A 27,739-nucleotide genomic window follows, 5' to 3' on the forward strand; every position below is an offset into this window, starting at 1 on the left:
AGCCTGTGCTGGATCAGGGTCCTTGTTCTAATTTTGGTCAAGGGAACCTTTGTCCAGCTGAGGAGGGCAGTGAGAGACCAGCTTTTGTGGGCACCTGGCATCCAGCCAGGGTCAACCCACCACAGAGGGATTATCAGGAATGATTGCAGTCTAGCAAAGCTGTATCTCCTGGAAAACATTTTCTATTGTTGAACTATATTGTGCTTATAACTATTCAGGTGAACTATCCCACTGGCAGCAGGTGGACTTCTTTGAAAATATTTCTTTACATAGTTTTCTATGTAGGCCTCAGACTGCAAAATTCTCTGGCAAGAAAAGGAGGTTCCAATAGGGAAAATATTTACTAATGGTTTGGATGAAACCCTGAGTGATTAACTCTGGAGGACAGTCTTTCTGTGGAAGGCAGAAGTATTTCATGGGTCCCTTTTTTAACCAGTAGATCTGAGGTTAGGACTAAACTGAAGGAGTTGAAATTGTCCTAATGCTGTAAAACCTCAGCCATGTTCTGACTCAGTATTATGGCAAGAAATAATTGTACTTTTTCTGCCCCCTACATTGTGGCTTCAATTGCCAAGGAAATGTGAACCATAGTGGAAAAGCATCCTCCAGCCAAGGTGTGGATCTGGATGTAAGGGGCAGCAGGGCCTGGCATGGGGCAGAGTTCACATAGTCCATAATACTATCAAGAAGGAATTGAAGTAGAGACCTGCCTGATTCTCCTGATTAAACTACAGTGTGTTAGATATTTATATTTCAATGAATGGTTTACTGACAGTGCAGTATTCTGAACTTGTGAAATAAGGAGCGACAATTCTTAACAACAAAAATCTTTTGAAGACTTAAAGGCTGCATTCACTGAGGTTACTTTTTCTCTTTTTTCCTCCCTCTTTTCCCATCCCGACCCTGCACTCCCTCTTAGTGGGCAAGAATCAAAACTTTTACTTTTCCCAGATTCACTTTGGAATAAATTCTTTAAAACGGTAAGTTTTGTGAAAAGTAAAGTACAAAGAGTTCCCAGGTAACTGAGTTTGGTTTATTTTGGATTTTTATAGATCAAATTTGAATGGGACACATGGTGTGTCTCATTCTGATTCTCTCAGTCATCTTGTCCACATCATTAAACTGTCCAAAGATTTGCTTTTATGTGTGATTGAAAAGCTGCGGGCTTAAATATAGTTACAGTTTTGTTTTGGGACTGGAAAGCATTACTAGAGCTATAGTCAGAAAACTCTCTCTCTCCCTCTGTCTTCCTTTAGCCAGTACAATCATTCTCTCAGAGACCTGTGTCTGGGATTAATATTTTATGCATGAAATGTTTTGTGTACAGTAGTGACATAATAAGAAGAGGCATTGTATTAGTTTGTGCATGAAGAAGAATTGATTACAGAAACAGGAAGTAAGGACTTGCCTTAAGATGCCATTTTTATTAACACCTGAGTTTATTATTTTAAGGCCAACATGGTTTATGCTTTTTAGTTTTTTATTTTAAATTTGCCATGCCCTGTCTAAAGAGGTAGCACCCCATTTATTTGTGTTCTTCATGCATATCTTGCACAGAAAATAGCCCATGTGGAAAGACAGCAAACAGATAGCTGCAGCTGTTGCCACTTATGCTCCACAGCACAATTTTAGAAATTAATGGTTTCTAATCCCAAAAATAATATAGATACAAAATGGTGTTACGTTCCAAACTGCCAGGCTGAAGTCCCTTGCTCTTATTTCATAAATATGTTTATAAGAGTCTGGATTAATCTCTCAGCTGCAAGAAAATCTTTAGAAATCAGATGGGTTTTAAAGCTAAAGTTATTGACCTTTGGCAAATCATTGGTAGCCAGGGAAATACGCTGAGGTATCTCTTTGTTGAAATATTTAAGACAATTGTAAGGCATCAGAGCTATTGTTAGATAAAGCTCCTTCTGGTCTTGCCATCTACTTCACTGGCTGAAGATAAATGCAAATGCTTTTGGCACTTTTGGGCTATTGTTAAAGTGCAGAAATAAAACATGCTTGTCTGACAATTGCAGGTTATTAAAGACTATTATATTGGTAATCCCTGGGAAATAGAGGTAAATCTCTCTTCAGTAGCAGCAACAGAATAACTTTTGTCTAAGATTTTGATTATTATTATTACTTCGTGGTTTAGTAAAACAATCTGGAAATTGTTCCTGACCCCAGATTTTCAAAAATCATGAGTCAAATCTCTTTACTCCCAAGACATGAAGCAAATTGTTGTCCTACCTGTTTTCAAATACTGTATTTTCAAACTCTTTTTTTCCAACTGGGAAGTTTGTGCTTTCTGAAAAATAATATAAGCCTTATTAGTGTGAGCTGTACTATAAGGAAAGTATCTAAAAATATGAATATAATGGTAGAATCATAAGAATAGGATATTTACTACATAAATATTTTATTTTAATAGATTCTAAAATTCATCTCAAATGGATAAAGTTATTGACAACAAATGTATAAGTTATGGGAGAAGAAAACCCAATAAATGATAACTTTTTTCTAGCACTTCTGATCTCCCTCACTTCCAGATGAAAATGAAGAGAGATGCTGGTGTATGGTATCTTTGAAAATCAGGCTGCTGTTCATATCTCACCTTATTACCAAAGCAGGGTGACAGTGACAATGTATTGACAAATAAGATGCCTTCTATTCCATCCTTCTCTTCATGCTACATTAGTTTTACTCTCATCAGTAAATGTGTTATTAAAATAAGTGATATCCAAGATGACAGAGAAAGAACTACTGTAGGGAGCTTGATGTTGCCAGGGTCATACCAGTCCACTTTTTATTGAAGACATATATCCATCTTCCCAGTTTTACATTTTTAGAGTCTTTTTTGTTGTTGTTGTTGTTAACCTTTAAAAGTAAATAGGTTACCTATTCTATGTTTGGCTAATCTTTTATAACCTCAGCTGTCTTTTCTCTCTCATTACAGCTGCTGGCCATTGGCAGTGTAAGTACTGTGTAGCCCTTTCCCCTCTCCAGCCCCTCAGTTCTCAGCAGCAGCCATCATCTTGTTCTCTACCATCCTGGGAACCAGAAAGTAGAAAATAAAGATGTGTGAGAAAGCATCCTGGAGCTTGACACATAGTGCTGCAGTAAGGGATATTGCCCTGCAGGCAGCAAAGCACACAGAAGTTGTCTCGTTCATTTAATATAGGACTTGGAAAAAGCTTGGATTTCTGCTGCCTTCTAGCTCTCCTTGGATCACATGAGGGAGTCACATGGAGCAGTCAGAGCAATGGGGCTTCAAATTTGCTTGAATTTTCAGACAAAAGACAGACAAAAAATTTAATGGGAACATGAGGGAAACATTACATGCTCCATTCACTTTGAATCCTGATATGATTATTCAGTTTTTTTTGTGGCAAGTTAGGGGATTGCTGTCTCCCAACTCAGGTTATGCAACACATGGAGTTTAAACATGTCCCATGGAATCTGGACACAGCAGTGTGGAGGGCTGAGTGGACTAATGCAAACTTGAGGTCTGCCAGTATCCTCCTGCAATCTGTGATGCATTTCAAAATTGGGAAATGTTTAAAGTCTGTGGATATTTTTTTAATTTTAGGTTGTTTTTGATAATGCACTTTGTGACCAAGAGCAGATGCAAATGGTAAGTGTTTGTGAAGAAGATAGACTTCCAAGAAAAGCTTTTAGTCTAAACACATTGAAGGGTCTCAAGCATTATGCTGTCCTATTGAAACAGATGTGAGAGAAACTTTAGAAAGGCTGTAAAGAAATTAATTATGGAGGCTCTTACATGCAGGTGAACCAAGAACTCAGAAAACGGAGTACAGACAGGTTTTTGTCCTGACTGGCTGGGACAAATTTACAATAATCTTAAGAAACTTGGCCACTTTGCCAGGGAAAATACAAGGCTGCATAATATAAGATTTTTGAACACACCAAACTGGAAAAGTAAAAAAAAATATGTAGCAAACATCATAATGATCCTAAGAGAAGGCAATGAAAGCAAAATCAGTTGTATCTACAATAGAGAGCTGGAGTGCAAGAAGGAAAACCAGAAAGCTGGGAAGTATAGTAACGAGATGGGGAGTGTGTGAAACAACAGAAGAATGGAGAACTGAATTACAGAGTACAGAAAAAAATCAATCCATGACTACAATGAAATTCCTGGAAAAGAAATAATAGATTAGTATCAGGTTAAGATCAGATGAAGGGATTTAAATGATGGATGGGTGAGGAGAGCAGGAAGTTACAGCAGAACACAGAATTTGCCTCAGAGAAGGGTAGAGAAAAGCCCAGACACTGGCTGGAATGCTGGCATGAAATGGTCCCACTGCATTCACTTGACATAGCGACAGAAGGTTTTTACAGATCGTCATCTTGTCTCTCACTTACTGTAGCTCTAGCATTCAGCTCTGGGAGTAACTTGGGAAATTTGTCCTAGTGATGCTCCTGTCATTGTTGCCTCCTCCCTGCAGAGCTTCTCTTTGCCTGGTATTTATTTGTTCATCTTTCAGCGTGATGGAAATGAATTGCGTGAAGACGCGACTCGTCAAAGCTGATGCAGGTTCTTAGGAGGCACTTCTCAACACATCACCAAAATGGGGCTCAGCACTGATCCTGCTGTCCTTGGCTTTGTCCACCATGTGTTTTCCAGTTTGGATTGGTTTATGAGCAAGACAGCTGCTTTACAACTTAATAACATGGACACACCTTGACAGGGAGCTGTCAGGGCTTTTTAAGTGCTATTAAAACCTCACCTGAAGGAATATTTTAAATCTTATCATATTATTATCAGCATGCACTTTGTGCTTGTGCACAAACTTGTGCTCTTGCATCTGTTCATCTGAAAATATATTTTTTAACTTGTGCTTCACTCTGGAGGTCACTTTATCTGCCCAGATTTTGTCTTACCTCATGCCTTTTCACAGATTTTTGTGATTGGGCTTGGTCACTCTCAGAAATGTGTTATATGTGTTATGTCATTCACCCACAGAATAACCATCAGGTGGCGAGAGGAGGATGATTGCTGTGATAATTCCAAATTCTTAAAGAATGTAAATCTAGGAGGGACTGTTGTGACAACTTAGTCTAGCATCCTACTCATCATACATGAATTGTAGAACTTTGTTGGATGCCTCTCGAGTCAAAGAATATCCTTCAGCAAAACTGTCTGGTTAAACTTGTTTTGAGGATTATCATGATGAGATCTTGTCATGAAACAGGATGCTTCAGTATTCAATTGCATTTATCAGTGTAGATACATATTCTGCCAGGTGTCTGATACCACTTTTTGTCTTCTGGTTTAGGCTACTTTTACAATCAGAAAAAGTCTTTTTCCTTCACGCATACCTGTAATTTGACTAAAGCCCTCTATTATCCTTCTCCTTGCAAAGCTCAGTACTCATATCTTTCAGCTCTGGCAGTAACAAAGGATTCTTTTTTCCAGCCTTTTAAACTACCAACGTTTTAAATTCTGGCCTCCAAGACATGTCACCAGAACTCTCTCTTGTATATTTTTTGGTCTTGTTTTGATTTATGGTCTGGGGTTTTTTTTCTTAACTTTGAGGAACTGGTCAAGGAAAAAAAATCTAAGTAGTCACAGAGAATTGTTTTTCTTTTTGGAAAAGGAAAACCAGGCCTGTGGATAATATATAATCAGCTACAGTAAGTTGTATGCATTCTGCATGTGGCAACAACATTTCATCTTTTGCTGAGAAAGGAAATACTGCCAAAAACAGAACTCCAGTCCTACTGTTATCTTCCTATTGTCCTACCAGATATATTACAGCATGCCTTAAACCTAGAGGGATTGTTAATTTCCCTACAACAACCTTTTAAAGCCTAGAATTATATCCTCTGACTGTGATGCTAAATAATAGCATAAGGAATTTGGGCAGAGAAAAGTACTCTCAATTAAGTGGGAAGGGGGCATGTCACATAAAAGAAGAGGAAGAAGAGGCCCTTGAAGTATGTCACTGAGTTCCTTATAGCTGATCTGACAGAGTCAGAGTCTGTTGATCTAAAACTCACCCTTTTCCATACTGTGGAAGATGAAGATGTTCAGAGGGACCTAACATGATTAACTTTTTTGCTTTGGGAGGCAGAAGATGTTATGATTTACTTATATTGCTGATTCAGTGTGCTTTGTTCAGAAGTTTGTAGCAAATGCTGCAGTTGCTTTTCTGAACTAATGCCTGGATTTTATGTGCCTTTTCCCCATATCTTCCCCCCACAGTAGCAGTGGTTTATTTTGGCTGAGTCTGGAGGTTTCACACCTCTGCTCCAAGGCTATGCCTCCAGATCATATTGCTACCATTGGGATTGCTTTTTTCACTGTCATTCATCTATGCTTCAGACAGTCATCTAGGACCAGCCTTGTACTTAAAAAAGCTCTGACTTCTTGTTATTTTCTATAATGATGCACAAGGCAGAGAACTTTATGGGGGCAGTAGAAATATAAATATCTTACCAATACAGGGCAGTTAGGTCTTTTGGTTCCATAGTAATTGTCTGAGGAGCAACTTGAATTTCAAGTAGGTTTTGTATTTCATTGTGAATATTTCACATTCTTCTAAGAGACAGCCAGAATCCATAAAGGTCATGTACTGTTGCTGATTCTGTGTCATTTGTCACAAAACAGCCAGCTGCTAAGATCCCCCTATGACCAACATTACCTGGCAGCTCAGATAGTTTTGGGAGAGCCATGTAAAACGCAGAGGAGGATCAAGGCAGGGATGACACTGATGCTGGCAGAGTGTCAAAGGCCTGTTCAGAGACATTGCCCTTGTCTCTGCTCTCCACAGCACGAGTCTGCAGCTCATATAAAAGTAACCATTGCATGATAGGAAAACTCTTGTGCCACAGGTATGCAGCCTGGATACCTCCACTCCATCACTTCCCTACTCCAACAGCTCCAATCATCTGTTAAGATAAAACCTGTACTTTGTTGCCTGTGTAAATGTACTTTTTTCCTCTGCTGGAGATGTTTTTGAGTCTGAAGCAGTAAAAAGAAAAAGTTATCATCATACTCAACACCTTACAAACAAATGAAAACACTCAAGAAATGATGGAAAAATAAAAATAAATTGAAACAAATCCAGTAAGCTCTGCTTAAGGTAGAATATACTGCCGAGGATGCTCTCGACACTGTAATTCCTGTATATGTTACAATAAGAAGATGCTCTTTACCTTGGAGGCAACATAAATTCAGTGTGTTAATACACAGGCTGCCAAGGCTAACGCTGCTTTTATTTAAATATTGTCCTGAACAAAACATACAGCCACAGTACGTTAACGGCATGTAAATCATTGCTGTGCCATAGCTGCCTCAACCTATTTCTTGCATTTCTTTTCTAACATTGTCAAACTTTTGTTTCATTTCTCCTCTTCTCTTGAATAAATGCTGTTTCCAGTGCACAGCTCCAAGCTACCTCTTTATTGCCAGTTCCAGACCTATGGTACCTGGAGTTAATCACCCTTCAGCTACATATTGTTAACCGGGATGTGCCTGCTACCTATAAAGGAAACTTTTTTATACTAGAAAATAAGATATATTCTACTGAATTGCTGGGGTGGGGGGAAGCCTTTGTTGAAAGAATGGGACTACAGCTATTTTTATTAGTATTATAAAGAAATCCGTGCTCCATTGAGAGCACATGCTGCAATGTTAAATTGCAGGGAATGTAACATTTCCTGTGCTATCAAGACATTATTTGCAGCTTGTTTAATGAACTCAATTTCATTTTTATCTCTATTTTGTATTTAGATAAAGAAACAAATAAAGGAACAAAAATAGGAGATTTCTCTGGCAACATTTTTTTGGAAAGGGGATAAATGATACAGCAGCCTCGACCACAGATATCTTGGTCACATTGTCAGGATGGACAGCACAGTCTGTCATTCATTGCCCATGGTGGTGAATTGGGACACGAGCTGTTGATATGACACTAAACAGAGAATTACATTTTTCTACACTGTATGGAAAACATAGATGTATTCTTGTTCTCTGTGCCTCTGAACAGGAGAGCAATGCTGATAGGAGCCCACCACTTTAAATCGTTGTTGGCTATTCAAAGCATTGACAATAGAAGGCCATTGTGAACTGGCAAAAAAAAAAAAAAAAAAAAGGAAAAATTCTTACTGGAAATGACAGGAAACCATTTGGCATGCAGTGAACAGAAAGCAGGCTGGTTTAATTCAAATGATAGTTGAATTCCTAAGGAGCTGTCAAGTTTGCTTTGGGGCTTGGAGTGTTTGCGGGGTGTCCCATTCTCTTTCCCCCCAGTTTGATTTCAGTTCTTTGGATACCAGAGAAATAAACTGAAAACTCTAAGTTGTATTTAGAAAAACAATAAATGCTTAGTATTATCCTTCAAAGAGACAGGAACTCCTAACAAAGGTCCTGCCTCTGCACTGGGAATGGACATCTAGAGATGTGTGTGGGGAGGGAGAGGTGGTTTGTTTGGATTTTATTTCCTTGTTTCAAATGAACCCCATAAAAGGGCTAACACCTGAAATTCTTCTTATAAGGATATGTAACCTCCAGGCATGGAAAGAGGTTCAGAAAATCAGCGAAGTTTTTCTTTGTATACAGTGATAAAAAAAATGAATTTTCAAATTATTGTTATGCCTATTTAGAAATAATCATCTGGAAACTTTAAAACCCTGGTATATTTAGCTTCCACTCTCTGTCTTTGGACCACATAGGGGGATCCTCTAACTCTTTATTTAAAGCTTAGGTTCTCCAATCTAAATTTATTTATTTATTTATTTATTTATTTATTTATGCTCCCATTAGCCTTCTGACTATTTTCCCTCTCACCACCAGTTGTCCACTGGAGAAACCTTGTGGGGAGCTCAGGCATGTTGGAGCAAGCATTGCATTAATGGGGTTGCTGGCTGCAGCAAGGCTCAGCAGGACCACGTGTTTATCTGTGCTCTTGTTGCTGTAATTCCACAAGTCCTGCAATATTCCATGACCTTTGGAGCTGGGGAAGAAAACTGAAAAGACTACAGCAAGGTAAAAAGATCCCCTTCTGATTTTAGAGAAGGGTGGGGGAACCAGATCTGGTGACCCTTTGACTCCAGTTCTCTAGAGACATGTCTTAGGCAATGTGGAACAATCCATTTAACATTCAGTAGACTGGAGTTGTTGGAAGAAGCTTCCAGTCTGATATCAGGACTGTGGGCAGATAATCACAAAGTGGCCACCTTTCATGAAGATTTACCAGTCAGAGAAATGCAGTTTGACATGCTGTAAGTGGCCACCTCTCCTTCCACACTTAGTATTTTTGTGTTGCACATAGATTTTACTTACAAACATAGCCACTGCCTGTGTCAAAATTAGGATGAAAAATATCAGGGACTTAATTTTGTTATTGGACTTGGGAATCCTGAGACAACCTGTGGCCTCACAAGGGCCATGTGTGGTGAGGGTTCCCTTCCCTCAGAGACAAAGTGGGTCTTTTTTATCCCTCACCTGAATTTTTGAGACAGTGCCTGGTGATTTTATCACCCTACCCTTGTGCAAACACACTTGTTCAAACCTAGGAGCTAAGTTTGAGTCTAGATGCTTTGGGCCCCTGGCAATAGAGGAACTGCTTTGCTGACTTCTGTGGAGTAGAAAATTCGTGGAGGAGGCTGAGATGGGTGGCTGGGGATGCATTTTCTTGGAGACAGGGAGTCAAAGCAAGTATTTGTTATTGTCATTAAGTGTGCAGAGCAGCCTTATGCTTTTGGGATATGGGAGAGATCTCTGTGTTGTTCTGCCTACACAGACAGTGCATGTCTTCCTAGCAGTGATTTATTGAAAACTGGGGGGCACAGTTTTCAGGAAACAGGATTATTCTACAATTGCTAAAAATCTGGCAAAAGAAAGAGGAACCTCTAGTGATATCTCTGTATAAGCAAGTAATGTGACCTTAAACAAAATAAAGCTACTATCTATTAAACCTATCCTGTAAAGTCTGCCCTTGCAATACAGCTGTGCTGCTCAGCTTCTGATCTGTATTATCCAGGAAAGTCCCAGAAGATATTGTGTCCTCAGAGAATGAAATGTGTACATTTTAATTTCCTGTACTATTAACAAGAAATGGACTTTTTGGTCTTTGAGGGTGCAGGACTTCTACTGTTCATTTGCAAGGCAGAAGCAGAGCTCACTATCACATTTCTATCCACCCTTTCCTAGGTCACTGCTGGGTGGCAAAGATGAACTTGATGTGCTCAGTCTGTTTCATCTGTACCCCTGATGACACTGAGATTTCAGGCATTGATACAATGTACTGTCATACCAAGGATTAAACAAATCACAAGATTTGGAATTGGGGAGGAGAGTCCTTTTTGGGGATGAGATTGTCAGACCTGTTGCACATTTCTTTTTCTTACTGTGACATGGTCCTTAATGTCTCAATCCTCTAAAAGCTGTGGTGAAATCAGTTGAAATAGGGATTTCTCTGGACAAGTGAGATTAATATTTTCAGTGTTCATTAATATTGTCACAGTCATGATGCAACTTCAGACAATTTTTATATTTCTGCAGCTGCAGTGGGAATACATTGGAAAACTTGAAAGTTGTTGCAAGACATGGAAACTCTTTACTGTGCTGCTGTTCCCCTATATAGAGGTTCTTGAGTCTCATGACAGTGCTAGGAACAGAAGGAACAAGCTAGCGAGAATATGCCTGTAGTCTCACACACACAGGTGGAAGAAGAGTTTTAAATACTTTAAGTGTGAATATAGTTTCAGTCCTGGGCAAATGCTGAAAAAAATTTAATACAGAAATACAGATTATTTTCCTTGATTGGACAAAAGCCAAATTCTGAACAGCACTCCAAATATTTATTTGAGCAAAATGCATGAACTGTGGAAAAGGATTCTGAGAAACCTCTTCCAGGCATTACTCTAGATACCAGACTATTCCCCACTGTCCAGGTAGTATGGGATTTGAGAAACTTAGAGTAGTTCTACAACTCCTTATAAGTAATACACATGTTAAATGACTGGAGGTGGTATCCTCCCTCAAGTTTGAATCAAGTCCAAATACTCCCCTGCTGATGGGAGCAGCAGTTGGACAGGCAAATTAGGAAGTCATAGCATCTGAATTTAGGAAGATTAATTTATTGCTTCTCTTTTTATGATAAGAGTAAAGTAGACATGGACAGAAATGACAAAAATATTTTGAAAAAGAAGATATTAAAAGATATGTTTCTGATCCTGTGGGAGAAAGAGAAGAAAATAAAATATTATTTTTGGTGGAATTCTTTTCCAGACCAGACTATTTATTAGAAATGTTTCATGTTCAATAGGTTTGTGAATGCTCCTGCAAACATAATTGCAGCTGGTTGTGTCAATTTGTTGTGTTACTTGTGGGGATAAAAGGAGTGTGAGAGTAGAGTAAACACCTTGAAGATTAAATAATATTTTTTATTCAAATATATTTGAAATGGGGACACAGGTAAAAATGGCCATATTCAATTACTAGTTTCATAAATTTGGGAATAATCCAAATTGGTTAGAATTTTTTGACTGCTTCCTTGACTTCTTCTCAACTGCATTATTGGCATTAAGTAGAATGGTTCTTGTCAGTCCTTGGAACAGCTCCTCTAATAAAGGGGATATAGCTGGAGATAACAGTGGAAAGTTACAATACTTTGAAGTCTGTTCTGTGGGGCTTTGTTCTTTCCTTTGGTGGTGACTGGAGGAAGCAAGTGCGTGTTCGGGCTTTTTATTTTTTTTAATGCAGTCTAATTGTGCCATGGTATTAAGACAGTACATCTTTAAATTTTCATATGAAAGTATGAGCTTTGGTATGACAGAATATCAAAGTGAAAATTAATGTCCGCCACTTGTATATTGCCTAGACGTTACTTTAGAGAGAAAACAACAGGAGCGAGACGAAGCCATACATATGTTAAATTCACATCAGTAATAAAGATTAAGTAGAAGTTAATAGCATCCCAGTCATGCTTGTGGAGGTAATCTCCTTTCTGAAAATTCAAAATTAGATTTGGAGGATCGAAGCAAACAGGGGGTGAGACTTTGGCGTAATATTTTAATCAAATTGTCATGAATGAGTGGATACAATTAAGAATTCTGTCAGTCACAGTGCTGAGCCCCTTTTGTTAGTCAGCTGTTGTGAGGGATGCAGTAGGGCATCGTGGGTAGAGATTAAACTTGACCTTTCCCAGGATCTTCATTTTTGACCCTCTGGCTAGGCTTTGCTTGTCAGATGGCTATTTTTTCACTATTTATTTGATTATTTGTTTTAAAGAGATGGCAGTAAGAGTCGGGGGCACACAAAGATGGTCCCTCTTTTTCAGTTGGGTTCTTTTTCCCCCTTTTGCTAAATGCAGCAGACAAGGCTCAATAACAGCTCCCTGTCAGCTGCAAAGTGCCCATCTAAGCCTCTTTCCTTCATTACTCCTCTGATGTGTACTGTATGTCATTCCTTGGACAAATTTGCAGCTGAAGAGTTTCTGCCAAAGGCAATACAACTTAACGTGCAGAGAAATGTTTTCTATTCAATAAGATGTGCTCTAACATTGCTCCAGCAGGGTTGCTTGGCTTTTCAAGTCCTTTAGATAACTTGAGCTTCTCTCTAGAAATTTTAACTATATTTCTCAGGGGGATTTCTAAGAGTGCTTTTGGACAATCTTCTGTTACCAAGGAATTTTGTTCTGTGCACAGTCCTCTTGCGATTAAGGCAGATTTAACTCTGAGATTTAAAATCAAATACTTCTTCTTTTCCAATTAAATCAAATAATACGTATTTTAATTGCTGTTTATGTAAAGTATTCTGAGGTAAGGAACTTCATGTACTGATTCACAATGGAAATATATTTTATTGGCAGAGTTTCTGTGAGTTCATATTCTGTAGGACCAGATTAATAAGTGTTTGTCTAGTGGCCTATTGCAACAATTTGTTTTGTGGAATGCTTTGTGGCTCCAGCTGAGACTGGACTGCTGCATTAGTCATTTTAGGCATATCATTGGAGACAGCTTCTCTTCTCTGCTTTGGGATCTGTGCAACTGTAAGTCTTTAGCTGTGGAACCACCAACCCCAAAACTTGCCTGAGAAGAGACTGTTTCAAATAAACAAGCAAGCAAACAAACAAAAACCACAACATCAAATCAATAAAAATATGTATTCTGAGTTTAGTCTGATTAGCCCTCTTGTTATTGAAAACCTCTATCAAAATGTGACTTGGAAAAGATAAAATGAGTGATTGAAAAGTCTCATTTAATGTCTCTTCCCAGTGGCTTTAACAGTGTTCAAACATTGAAATAGTCTGTATGTGCTGTTGGAAAAACTGGGAAAAGAAAATAAAAATTGTGTTATTTCAACACCATGAATGGCTCCCCAAGGCATTAAAGTACATAAACACAACTACAAGAAATGCAAATATTAGAAGCAGGGCTCACCACTCATTTATAAATGAAGATAAATCAGTTGTATGCAATAAACCGAGATTAACTTGATGCCTGAAGCGTGTTCTCTATTAGAGGTTTCTACATGCACACACATAGGTGGCTTGTCATTTTTTCTTTTATTTTCTTCTTTTTCTGTTAAATAAAAAATGAATTTATTATTTTAAGCTGATCCCAGATGATTCTTTTATTTTCTATCTTCTTTTTTCTTTTCCTTCCCTGCGTTTTTATACAGAGTGTTTAGTAAATAGAGAAGTGCTTTCGACATTGGGTGACAGTATGTAATCTACATTCCCTCTGTTTGTTTTACCTTTTGTTGCAGAAAGAATAAAGTCTGGGCAACTTGTGCTAGTACATCAGTTTCTTTGCACTCCTCTGTACTGTAAGACCTAATTATTTTTTAACACTGCATTTACTCCATTTGCTTGGAGAATTATTTCAAATAAACTGACAGACCTATTGTGTTGTGATGTGATCACAACTATTTTTTGTTGTTGCTCCGGGTCTTTCTTTGTCCCTTTGTTGTTGGGTCTTTTTGAGGGCTGTTTAAAAAAAAAACCAAAAAACCAAACAACCAAAACCACAGAAAACAAGCCCTTCTGTGAATTCAGCAATAGCACAAGAAATTGCATTAACAACATTTAAGCAAAGTGTTGAAAACATACCGAAATAAACGCTAGAGCACTTCAGGGGTTGATAGGAATATGCATCAAAATGCTTGGCATTTAATTTTTTTTTTCTTTCTTCGGGAATTTAGCCAGTGAAATATAGCTGCCAGTGTCTCAGGCCTGCGTGTGTTCTTCTGCAATATGCTCTCGATCAATCAGATTTGCATAACTAAACTGTCGGCAAGCCCGCTCGGCTGCCCAGGTGCAGGGCCATTTGCATATAGAACAGTGAGGAGGTCCCAAGAGTCACTTCAGACTCCAGTGACTGCTGAGCCCGCAGTCCACACCGCACTGGAAATGAAATTGGAATGACAAAAAAATGGTTGTGCTAGTCTGCAAGGGTGAAATATGCACTTGTGTTTCAAAGGTTATGTAGAGATCACAAGACAGCATTCAGGCACGAGAATATGCACAAGCCTCCAGGAAAGTAAATGCTGTTGTATGTGTTTTGTTTCCCTTCCCCCAGCCACAATGATATATACTTATTTATTTATATATATGTGTGTGAGTAGATATATGTGTACACGCAAAACTGTTTAGTTTTTCCTTTAAAATTGTGTACCACATTTCACACATTCTGCAGTGCTTAGGTATGAAGGAGGCAAAGAGTATGGATGTGTTTTAACTACATACTTAATTCCAATTAAATCTCCTGGGGGACAAAAATATACGTAAGAGTTTCCCTTGAGTTTATTTCTCTCTGGAATGTGCATCCACTTTTTCAACATGTTTGCCCAGGAGTCTATCTCCTGCTTCCTGGACTATTTATTACTCAATTAGTAGGGTTAAATGGTGAATAATTACCATAGTATCGATACAGCTGGAAATAGAATAAGAAAAAAAATGTATTACAATACCGATTACTGAAAGCTCTTTATCTGAGTCTTGCCATAGGTACAGTTATGCCCATTTTACATGCAGGAAACGGAAATGCAGAGTGCTGAAGTGATTTTCCTCTAGGAAGACAGCAATCTGTCTGGAACTCTGAAAGGAATGGATATAGTGGCACTGTGAGAGATCTGGTAAGAGATCCTCTGTTCTAGCCATTAAGAAAGGTGGCCTCCTCTTCCCCTCATCCCATCTCAGTAAGCACTGAAAGCAAAGGATGCTCTTAGCTGTGGTGTCAGATGATGTTTTACCGAGGCAGTTTTTGGGGTGCAGTGGCCGTGTGGGGCTGGAGCCAGCTGCACTGCCTCCTCCCAGCAGAACACATCCCAGCCCTGCCAAGGAAGAAACACATCCCAGCCCTGCAGATTTGGCCCCTGCTGTAACACAGCGTTTGGTGGGGGAGGGCAGCAGACAAGGTGTCCCTCCTGGTTTGAATGTCAGTTGTTGTCAAGTTGGCATCCTGAGCCGTTTCCATGACAACAGCTTTTTGTGCTGGGGGACGAGGTCATGCACCTGTGATCTCGATGAAAAGGACAACGAGAGAATGTACATTATTTAAAGCTTTTATCTTCCAGTACGTGTTTGAGTACAACCTTGAAATTGCGTGACTAAAGGGCAAAGTACATTTCTATGCATAGGAGTGAGGCAAACTAAATTGGTTAGAAAGAGGTGTGAGGAAGACTGGGGGCATTTTATAGCACGGACACTTCTCTAACTTTTTATGGACGGGTCCAGCTGTCTCATCGACTTCCCATCCTGTATATCAGCAAAAGTTTCCCTGGAGTGAAAGGAGTCCATCATTCTTGTGAGACTGAAAAGAAGGGTGAACAATAGGCTTTCATTTGGTATTTTCCTAAAAGAGGCTTGAATTGAGTTAGCCATTATGATCCTGCTTTGGTTGCCCTCCACAGCTCCTGTTGTGTGAAGCTCTGGTTGAACACTGAATGAAAAAATAATTGTTGACCCAAACAGCTTCCAGTCAGAGTGACTATGTGTCACTCTGCACCTTCATTTGTTAAGAATGACTAGATACTTCCAAAGCTTCACTTAAGGCTTCAGTTAGATGAGACCTGCTGGAAATAAATATAAACTGTACTTTACAAAAACAACCTGGTTACTCCTTACATTTTCCAAAATGAAAAGGAAACTTTGAAAGACAAAATTAACACCAGAGGTAGTTGGCTGTCTTTGGTAAGAGATTTTTATTCTGTCACTGCTCTTGGGGTTGTCAACTTAGTACTCATTAAAATGAGTTTGGTTAGTTACAATTTTCTTCCTTTCAGAAATCCTGGAAAACATTGTTGAAGTATTTTCTCTCATGAGGAAAGAAATGTATGGGTCTCTCATTGTGAATGAAAAGCATACCAGAAAGACAATTCTGTAAGAGAATACTTAAATAATGAAATCACATTAACTAACCCAAAATGAGGAAAAAATGAAAACCTCAGCTAACTCAAATGGAAACACAAATTATATTATTACCAGTGTTAAAATATGTTTGTATTTTTATATGTGTGTATATTCTATATAGGTAAATCAATATGCTGACATTTTTACTTCAAATAGTTGCATTTTTTGTCTGTGAGAGTCATCTCCTGCAAACATATTGAAAGAAAACCCATAGACCATCCCAAAAAAGCAGGTGGTGCAATGAGAACAATTGAACAAATTTTTCTTTAGCTATTAAATCATAAACTTCAGAGATGATTTGGATTAGAATTTTCACAGCTCATATACATCAAGCATTTCTTTAAAATCAAAGCATTCAGGGTGGCTTTCAAATTTTTGCTGTTATAGAGATGAAACGGACTGCACCAAGGGAGTAGAAATAAAACATCACAGAATGAGAAGAATCATTAGGACAGCAGATAGTCTGAGGAATGGTTACAATTGTTAGAAAAGGCCATTAAGGTGAGGTGGTGGAAGCAGGGATGACTGCAGCCCAAATCTATCCATCCTTTCTTTGTGCTCTTGCAGGGCAAGTGATCCCTTCACTGCTATCCCAATGGATGACAGAGATTTCCTGCCACTACTTCCCCTTGTTCTGACAGCCTTTTGCCCAATATGGAGCTGCTAGAATCCATGGGGTGTCAGGAGCAGGTTTGTGAGGCTGACATGAGAAATGCATGCATGCAGATGCATGGAGCATCACATGGACCCCCAGTCCCCAGAGCCATGAGCTGTGTCCTGGAGGACAAACCAACTCCCACCAGGCTCAAAAAAGGACAAGCCAAAGTAGTGGTGTCTCAGTGCTTGCCCCAGCACAGAGATGGCTCCAGGCTGTGGCAGTTACACATTTAAACTCTCCTATCCTCTTCTGATATGTGAGAGGAGACACCCAGTGCCTCCCTCCCTCCCACCTCGGTGTAGGTCAGCTGCTGTGCTTTGTGCCACTGGGCTTGGGGATAGCTGAGCAGGGAAAACCACTCACAGCCACTGTTACTGGTGATGTATGAGGGAGAGAGAGATCACTGTCACTGTATATCCGCTATTTTCAATTTAATTAGTAGTCAGAACTTCATTTGTCAACTTAATCATTGCAGGCAGACACTGCAGAGGTGGGAAGTAGGGGAAAAAAATCAAGAAAACAAACAAAAGGAGGCCCATTTGTGGCTCTCTGCATATTTTATTTGTTTCTTAGCTCAGTTTATTTCAATATTTCATACATGCCTAAGCTTAGATTAAAAAAAAATGATAAATGTGTGAAGCATTGTCATTAAGTATTGGTTGCAGAAGTTCTTTCCGTAAAATTGTGCTGTAGCCTGCAAAACTACTCAGCTTCTCAGTGTTTCCATTTTCTTTCAGTGTTAAGTAGATAAACATTTGTTCTTGTTTCAGCTGAGGGAAACAGTAGATTTTGTCATTTGGATGTTGCTAGCTATGGCCAAACTGAAGGAAATTTTGCACAAAATAAGGAGAGACTCCATCTGGTTCATACAAGTCTGTCATGGTTGAAAGTTTTTAGGAGTCTGTCTCTGGATGGTGCTGCCCCTCATCTCATGCAGTGGCAGTAAGTGATGGTAGTGGGGGTATCAGATTGATGCTGGGAAGTCCCAGTAGACCCTATGGAGTATGTGACCTGAACAGATTGCACAAACTCAAAGGCTGGGGAAAGAGCAGCGACTGTCATCAAATGCTGTGACCAAAATCATCAGAAAGGTGGTGGCAGAGCTGGGGCTGGAGCTTTCCTGTGCTCTGCTGCCTTGGTGGGAACACTTTGCTGTAAGATCCTGACTGTGGCTGTTACTCTTTCACACAGAGGGTAGTCTGCCTTGTCATCAGCTGCTGAGCTCAAAGGACAGAACTTATCATGTTTATGTGGATTTGCTCTGTGAGTGCTCCACGTGTTAATTCAGGTCTTACAAAATGTGTGCTGATGATCTCTGGACTTGACTTTTTTTTCCATAAATATTTAGTTCATAACTTTTAACTTCTGCTAGGTATTTTTGGAACTGAACATTTGTTTTGTGAATGTGTATTGAAAAAGGGTATTAAGAGGGCATGCAACCATTGTCAGAGCACATTCTTAAAGAGGGTGTGAATGTGTGTGCCCAACCTTCTAACCAGATGGTTTGGAAGACCAAATTGTCTGGATTCTGCTATGGTGTGATGATCCATGAGTCACACCAGCTCCCCTGTGCCTTACCCCTTTCTTCCCTTTGTCCACTTCAAAGATGGTTCTCCAGCAATGCTTTCTTTGCAGCCTTGTGTGGCCTGAATCATAGTTTCATGCCAAAGTGCTCTTGTAGCATAATTATGCATAAAATTTTGCATAAGTATTATATTTAATTCATAACATGGTGTCTTCTGCAGGATTCGTGTAGCTTTTAGGTAATATTGTCCTGGTTTCTTAATTCAGCTTTACTGTCACTTGTGAAGCTTCTCTGACGCTTCTTTGTATTTGAATATTTCTGATGTGCCTGAAGTATTTTGGTACATGGTATTTAAATACAATAGGAATAATTAACAAAAATAGAATAGTGATCCTGACAATGGCACTCTCACTCCCTTCTCCTTCAGTCAGTTTTCTAGCAATTTTTCTAAGAATTTTATGCTTTTATGTCTAAACCAAACCTGCTATCACAGAAAACTGTGGGTCAGAACTAATGAAAATGAGTTACTTAAATGAAATGTCACTTAAATGAAATGTTGCTTAAATGAAAATGAATTACTTAATAATTTCCCACTATGAATTCTTTGTATCTCGAAGGAACCCTTCATTAGGAGAGCTCACAGCTTTTGAAAGAGCAATGAATTTGTATGTCATTGCAACAGCCTGTTGAATTAAATTATTATGATGCCCATTTTACTGATGAGCAAACTGAGGGACAGAGAGAAGTAACTTGCCTGGGGCTATGTGGTAAATAAGGATTTGAAGATGTCTGACTTCTGGCTTCATCCACTTACAGTATTTTCTTTTTTCTTTTTTTTTTACAGTATTTTCCTTTTTTTTCCTTTGTGTGTGTGCATCATATTTACTTTTTTTTTTTTTTAACAAGTTCCTTCTTGAAAATTAGTGTAAATTGAGCAATTATTCTCATCATTAGTACTGTCTAAGGTTCACCTTATATACATATATGTATATGTAAAAATCCACATTCTAAATGCTGGAGCTACAATGCAGTTACAATTCAGCTGTTGTTTGTACTAAATTTTCTTGTTAGTTAGATGTTGTGACTCTAGGAAAAGGTGACTGTTTACTTGGCATGTTCCAGCAATCTAATTGGAAAAGTGGAATTACTACTTAGAAGATGTGCAAGAATGATGGGGAGAGAGGATCTTTAACTCATGAAGCTAAAATGAACTGAAGTTATGTGTTGGAAAGTGCTGCCGTTGCTGCTGTGGAGAGAAGCTTTATTTGAAATTACAAAATGAAAATTACCGATCAATGCAGCCAGAATGGAATGATTGATACCTCAATTGAGCTTCTAGCAAATGTAACATAGCATAAAGATACACTATTTACTTTCTTTTCAATTCCAAGTTTTTGCACATTATAATAACATATATAAGTGCACAAATGGGCATTTCCAGACGGTGCAGTTGGGAGCAGAGATGAAAAGAGCTGCAAACTTCAGGCAGAGCTCAGCTGCAGTAATATTTACTTCTGCAAAACTGGTGAAAAGAGTGGTCTCCTCTGGCTGCAGTTGTGTTTTCCTCCTCTGCAAGAGGCTATGGAGCTAAGGGTCAGGAAAAAATACCTGATGTGTTCATGGACTGTGTTTCCTGTGCAATGACAAGGTGCAGAATGGCTGCTCACAGTGTAGGGCACACTAACAGCTTTCCTATCCCTGTAGCACTTCCTGGGAAATACCTAAAAGTTCACAAGTTCACAGCTTAGTTCTTTAACCATTAAGAACCTTAGTTCATCTGCCCTTGTATCTCAGTATGTTTGTGCAATCATCAGAAGTGGAATTCCTACAATATATATCTTCTAACAATGGCCTAAGGAAAAAAATCTTTGCTCCCACTTTTTTTATGGATATTTTGATGGATAAAGAGCAGAATTTACATCATAGACATGAAGTGCTTTGCCTCAATTTGCTTAGTACCTAAACCTAGTATAAAAATAAATGAAAGCTTCATTCTAAAGCTTGGGCCAGATTTCTGTCCTTGTATTATGTTCCTGTTTATTATTTATGATTTCCAGTTATAGCCAAGCTGCCTAAGGAATGGGCAATTCTTATTTGCTTACAAATATCCAGGAAAAAACTGCACAGAATTTAAAGAATCTATGTAAGAGTCAAAAACTTATTTTGGCTTTTGGAGAAGCCTTGTTTGTATGTCTACACCTTTGGTTATATTTCACCTGCTGTTACTTCAAGGAAAGAAGCTTCCTGAGAGAATGTGCAAAAATGTTATTTGAGAAACTGGCTGTTCATTTTTTTCAATTGAAGATCTCTCTATATAGACAGGTTAAATATTTATATAAATATTGTGATTTACAGGAATGGTTAGCTCATTGTATTTCTCTAATCAAAAGAAAAGGTCAAATCCTGTGTGTGCTGATGGAAGAGCAATAGCCCAACTCAGTTTTCTGTTACAGACTTCTAACAAATTTTCACTGCTGTAGTGTAATATGGAGTTTGTCCTTTTAATATCATTATACCCTATTCATTGCCCTTTCCAGAAACTCTAATTTTCTCTGACATCATAAGTGGTTGCCATGGATATGATTGCTGTGACACAAACATGATTAGTGATTAGGACATCAGACAAAAAAATGCTATGTGAAGATGAGGAGCTGTAGTCTGTTTTCATGCAAATGTCCCCAGTATAAAGTGTAGGACGAGGAATGCAGAAAATAGAATAAATAACTAGAATTGCCTCAATGAAATGTTTTACCAAGTTTTCCCTGAAGCGTCAGCAGCTCTTTAAACATGCTGGTGATGGCCCATCACAAAGCCAGATGTTACCATTTATCAAGTAAAGTAAAGAGCTCCTCCTGCTTCCACAAATACAAACTGAATATGAAATCAAATGAGAAACTGCTTCACTAACACTGGAGAAGATATAAAATAACTTTTAAGCTATCGACAGGCTTGAGAATAGAAGTGTCTGAAAGGAAGGCATTACTTGATTTGTCTTTCAAAGGCAGAACTGCAGTGTATATACAGACTTAAATCACTTGATGAGTGTCCTAAGGTTAAGATTGCCTTCTCCCATCTCCCTGTCACCTTCTCTTCCTGTTCCATACACACAACATCTGCTTCTTAGGGAAAAAGCCTAGGAAGCAAGCAAGCTTCCCAAAGCCCAGACTAGTAAATGGGACCCAGGACACTGAGTAAACACTTTCTTGCAAGCTTTCTCTTCCATGACAGTCTTAAACCTGGTGAGAAAAAAACCACCAACAGCATCAATCCTCATTTTTTCTGAAATGATGTAAGGCATGGAAATTCTGCTCACCCCAACTCTGGCTTATACAGTCAGGAGAAAGCAGTAGAAAAAGCATTTTTTTCTCATGATCTTTTACCTAGAAATGTATAATTTCTATTCAGGTGAGGACCTGGTAATATAACTGTTGTAATGATGGACTGATGTAATTCACTGAATTTAGGATTAAATGTAGAGTCATTCAAAGGCTCCAGATCTTTAAAAAGGCATGCACAAAATGACAGAAGATTAGTTTATGTAGGTGTAACAGTCCTCTAAAATACTCCAAATTGGTTTGGAGGGAGAGGTGTAGGAAAACTGATAAAAAAACCAAAAAACAGACATACTTCTGTGAATGTAAATACTTTTACAGGATTGAAGGTTAAGCAGAAAACTTGAAATTACATATTGAGAGTAATTTTTTGGCTAACTTAATTAGGTTAACTCCAATTAGACAATTTGGAAGAAGGGCAGTTGGGAACTGTAGTGCACTAGGCAATATTAGCAAGCAAGAGATCATGACATTGTTGGGTGAATGGATATTTTCATAATGTATTGAATTTTGAGGAGTTAGCTGGGATGGCAAATAAGAAAAATTATAAATGTCAGAAAACCAGTACTGCTTCCAAAGTCATAATTTTTAGTACTGTATTGGACTATATTTTAAGTTTACAGGCTCTTTATTTTGAAGCAATTTGTAGTTTTCCTTTACATACAAAGGCTGAGAGATCAGGGTCTGAAAAGCTGTACTGTGAAAAATGTTATCTCACTGGAAGTTATTGTTTCTGTGCTTTGTGTGTTTCAGTGTTCACTCTGGTGCATAGTGATGAAGTCTATAATATTCTGGGATGAATAAAGGAGGGTTTTGTTGTGCAGTGTTAACTGTGGTGGCTACAGTGGTACCTTTGCATTTCTGGCTGTGCTGTGGCATTAACTGGATCCTGTCAGCTTTGGCTTCATCCCCCAACATGGACCACAGGGGTAATTTCTGTGAGTACACAGCACTGCTGATTTGTGCTGGGTTAGGTGTGCTGGTGGATACACTGGTGAAATGAGCTCCCTGATTACCCCAGCTGCCCAAGGATATACCCCTGTGGGCTGCAGATAGCAGCCCTTCTGTCCCAGTGCTGCCACTAGCAGCACCTTCTCCTCTGGAAACAGGACTGGCCTCCACCCCACCTGCAGCAGCTCCAAGAGGTCCCATGCACAATTTCTGTCTCTCACAGCTTCCCCTCACTCTGGTGCCTGTTGTACAGTTTGAGACCAATATGTTTCAGGAGGGTGGTTGTGGAAGTGGGGGAGGGGGTCGCTAAATTATGGTTGCTGTGGGAACCATAACTTTGAATTTCTTGACATCTGTCCAATGACAATCTCAACATTAACGTTGCATTAACATAGTTTTTTTGCATTTAATTAAAAAAGATGATGGCCTGGAATCTGTTAAGGAATTTAAAGCCAACATTTAAACTGTTTGCTGGGAGCAGATATGTCAAAGCCTCTGCTCTGGAAATGCTCACAAAACAGTCTGACAATGTACAATAGCCACAGAGATGAGAAATGAAAGCAAAATTTGTAACACCATTACTTGTCTCCTTCTGGTGGCTTTGGCCATCATTCTTGTCTGAAGGAGACTGCTCTGAGTGAGTTAAAATAACTTGGAAATGAAATAATTGTTTCCAGTTCCTCTGTATGCCATCCCCACTGCTGACCACTGACTCACTTGTGTGTGCAGGCTGAGTTTTCTGGGGGCTTGCTTCTCCAGCCTATTCTGCCACCCTGAAGCTTCCTAAGAGATCATAGCAGAAGCTTTTGCATTTATTAAAATAGGGGCACAAGGCAGTAGTGAATGACTGCAGCATTCATCCCAATTTCTGGACTCTTAAAAATGTGTCTGTGTTTCCCACATAAAATTCCAGAGGACTTGCTAATAGGTTTTGGTTTTTAAGGTTATGCAAAAAAAAGTGTTCATGACGATGGGTGTCTCACCTTGAAAGGTCTGGGGACATTAAGCTTTAGAATTCTTTTTGGTAACCTCATGTTATTTCAATAAGTTCAGCTATCAGACAAATAGACATATGGACTATGCTAAAGTTAGGTGCTGTAGATAGGAGAAAGATGTTCATATGGCACCCGTGTTATTTAGCCTTCTCTCATAACAGAATACCATACTGTTAAAAATTGTCTATTTTTATGTAATTCTTCCACTTATATTGAGATAAAAAAATTATTAGTTTAAGGTTGGCTCACATCATCAGAGCTTCTAAATGCTGGCAACTTCCCTACAGTCTGTTGCAGGCAAGAACTGCCAGGGAAGTTGCTTGAACACAAGCAAAAATAGGTCTTCCTGCTGAGCCACCAGCCCAGCAATGTAAGAAAGAATTTAATACCATGGCCTTAAGAAAGTTTCCCTGCTCTTCACAGACAGTCGTGCCTTCAGCGAGGTGACGGAGGGAGAATATAAAATCCCAGAGTTACTGCAAGCCTTGAAAAAGTTGTGAAAGAAGACTTGGCAGTTAGTATCTTTATGTAAAAGATTTTTGCATATAAATTGCATACGCATATGACATTTTAGCTCCAACTTTACATGTGTTTTGGAGGTTGGATGCAGTCTTGTCCCTGCCTGTCTGTTTGCTTTTGCCATAGCTGCATCAATATTAATCCCGTTAGTTTTTCCCTCTAGCTTTTTTCTTAATTTCCCTCTCTTCCAGTTTTGATTTAAAAACTAGTTGGTTCCTTTTATCCTAGGAAAAAAACCTAGGCATCTCTTTTCTATTTTTAAATGAATTGTTGTACATAAAGCATGTATATTTCTTTTTTGTCTTTTGTAGTAGACACTCTAGTATTCATCTGGTGACAAGAAATGGCTAGAGAGTTGATAAAATGAAGAGATATTCCTTTACTGGAGACATTTTCTCTTCTTTAAAGGTAAAGAAACATTCCTTAACTATTATTACTATTCTATCTCCCTCTGCCCATCTTCTTCCCCCCTCCCTTCATTATCATCAGAGAATCACCAGGCTTTACCAACTGTCTGCACATTGTATTTAAGAAATGTCACTATTCTGAGCTCAGATTTGGATGGACTGTTTAAAATGACTCATAAATTAACTCATTTTCTTGTTTGGAAATTTTCAGTGAACAGTCTAGTCTCCCTCTATTTTTGTCTCTTTATTAATAGCCTCCTGGTGACTGTATTTAATTTTTGGGATTTCTTGTTAACTGTTCTGAAAAACAGAATCTTTGTAAGCTGTGTTTATAGGATGCCATGAGGTGGGACAGCTGCCCCTCATTGCCTGCATGACTGAGGTGGTTGTGGGCAGGCACCTCTGAACAATCTATAGCTCTTCACCTACATGAAACATAATCAGAGCTATGAAATTATCACACTGACCCCAAGTAGAAATTGCAGGTTTTCACAATCTTAGCTGATGAAACAAGCAATCCCTCCTTCCCCTCAGTTCCAGCATCAGTGACTGGTTTCAGCTAAGTCAGTTTGACTTACCTTGCTCCTACAGTGGCAGGATTGAGGCACTCTAGGAAATGGTAGTACAGGAGCTACATCTGTAGTGGAAGGGAGTTTTTATGCCAGAGGTCTCTCAACAAATGATTTGCAGAGCTGCACTGCATTGCAAAAGTCCTTTCCCTCTATCTAATATTTTTTGATTATTTGAAATGGTTTGAAATTTTTCTCTGGTTGGATTTTTTTCCACTAAAATTTCCCACACTACAGATTTGTTGAAGCTGTTTAAGTGAAATGAAATTTGGAGAATGTTTGAGAGCAAGGCATTATTCTTAATATCTCATACTTTCTAGCACACGCACAAAAAATTCTCTGAATGTTTTTAAGTCAAAAATCTGATTTCTCGCAATCATTCTCATTAATTTCCTGAAGTGGACACATGATATAATTAATAACATGCACTCATGGTCCAAAATAAATGTAATTTACAACTCAATGGTTACAGTTTGCACATTTAATTTGATTCCTAAGCATTTAAAAGTTGCTTCCAGTTGAATAAGAGAATGTAGTTGAACGGGGTTGCAGTGGTGCATCAAAAGCTATGACATCCCTGTTCAAATCATTTATAAACAGCAGAAGAATTTTAAGAACTGAATTACTACCTGAACTTCAAAAGAGACCATGTATTTCTATTAATATAAAGAACAATTGCGAGCTGTTAGCCGTTAAGTTATTTGAAATTGAAATTCATCAAAAGGGTGGTGGAGGAGGAATATATCTGCACTCTAATGTGGATAAAGGATCTTCTGTGTCAGGTAAAATTACTTCTGAAATAAGAGAAGTTTAAATAAACTCTGAAGAAGACATGCAGCTTTACCTTGCTGGTGCCTTTCTCCCAGCCTCAGCTCAAACTCTCAGCTTTTTTCTAACTAGATCCTAAACCAAACTTTAGACAAAAATTTCTCTTTCTACAGCCTTTCTGAAACTCTTCAGCCACTGAAAAAACAAAAAAAATTGTTTTTTTACACCATCCTGATGATTTTTTTTAAATTGAAAAATCTAACTCCATTAGAAATGCATAGTACTTTTTTTCCCTTAACATAGGAATTATTCTGTGGAAAGAGGAGATGCCATATATGGGGGCTCTGTTATTCATTACCATGGAACTCCAGCCTGAATCTTTCTGCAGGTCTCATCTCTTTGCTGTGGAACACAGGGCTGTTTTCCTCTGTAAGCAGATATGCTCTAATACATTACACCACTCAGCAGAACTTTCTAACATTTCCTTTTTACCTCTTTTTAGCAGGTTCAATATATGAATGAGGGCCAGTGCTCTGAATTGGAATTTCTTTTGCAGTTTTGCTTTCATGGAGTTGTAGCAAGCAATGGATAAATTTGCTTTGTGTGTGAGTGCCAGAAGCAGTGCTGGTATTTCAGACTAACCAATGTCCCTGGGACTCAGGCAGTGATGTTGGGCTGAAAGGACAAATTACTACATGCAATTTGGCAACCTATTTAAGGGGTAAAATAAGCAAGTTTTAGCATGATTATACACCAGATCTGTTTTACTAATTGCTATTTGACTAAAAGCTGGTTTTTTCCAAAGCCCCTGGAGCCGTTATGCACAGCAAAGGAAAGTAATAATGAAAGAAAACTTGATATTCTACATATGAGCAGCAGATTGTGTAAATCCAGCCTTCCGATTCCAATATTAGCTAAACATGCTACTAATGCCACACATTGATTCAGGACAAAATGCAGCAAAATGAGGCAGTTTGAAAAAGTCCCTCCTGTTCTAAGTGGAGACACAACGAATTTAGCAACACTGGCAAGATTAGGATATTTTGAAACCAAATTAATTTAATTTATTTTACAGACCATTTCTCTTTATTTTCAAGTCCTGAAAACTCTAAGGTTTATTCACTTCAAATTCTCTGTAGGGTCAGCCTAGGGTGGGGGAAAAGATTCTGTTATATAAAGGAGGTTCAAGTGAATGGGTCTTCTTTCAGAAGGAGGGGAGAAAAAAGATGCAAACAAAGCAACTAAAATTCAGATCAGCTTTTTATTTAATTCATCTAAATTTCTTCAAGATTGGCAGCCCTGGATGCAGGGTGAGATGAGAGTTCTGTGTCATGACTCTTAGACTGATGAAGAAAATCATCGAAATTTATTTCATGTTTGGCACAGGACAAGTATCAAGCTAAAATCTTTTATTTTACAATATGAGATCTGAAGTTGCATGTGAAAGGAAAAGGAAACAGAGAAAGAAGCTTAAAAAAATAAAAAGAGGAAGAGGGGAGGGGGGAAGGCAGTTCTAAAACTGCAGTCTTAGCCTTCTAAACCCTTTTGCTTCTCTGATTGATACTTTTCAATTATACCTTCCCATTTCACTGACATTTGAAATGCTATTTTTTTTCTAGTGATAACTTCAAATGCTTAAGTTCCA

The sequence above is a fragment of the Oenanthe melanoleuca genome, chromosome 5 (assembly GCF_029582105.1).
Source record: "Oenanthe melanoleuca isolate GR-GAL-2019-014 chromosome 5, OMel1.0, whole genome shotgun sequence".
Taxonomy (NCBI): Eukaryota; Metazoa; Chordata; class Aves; order Passeriformes; family Muscicapidae; genus Oenanthe; species Oenanthe melanoleuca.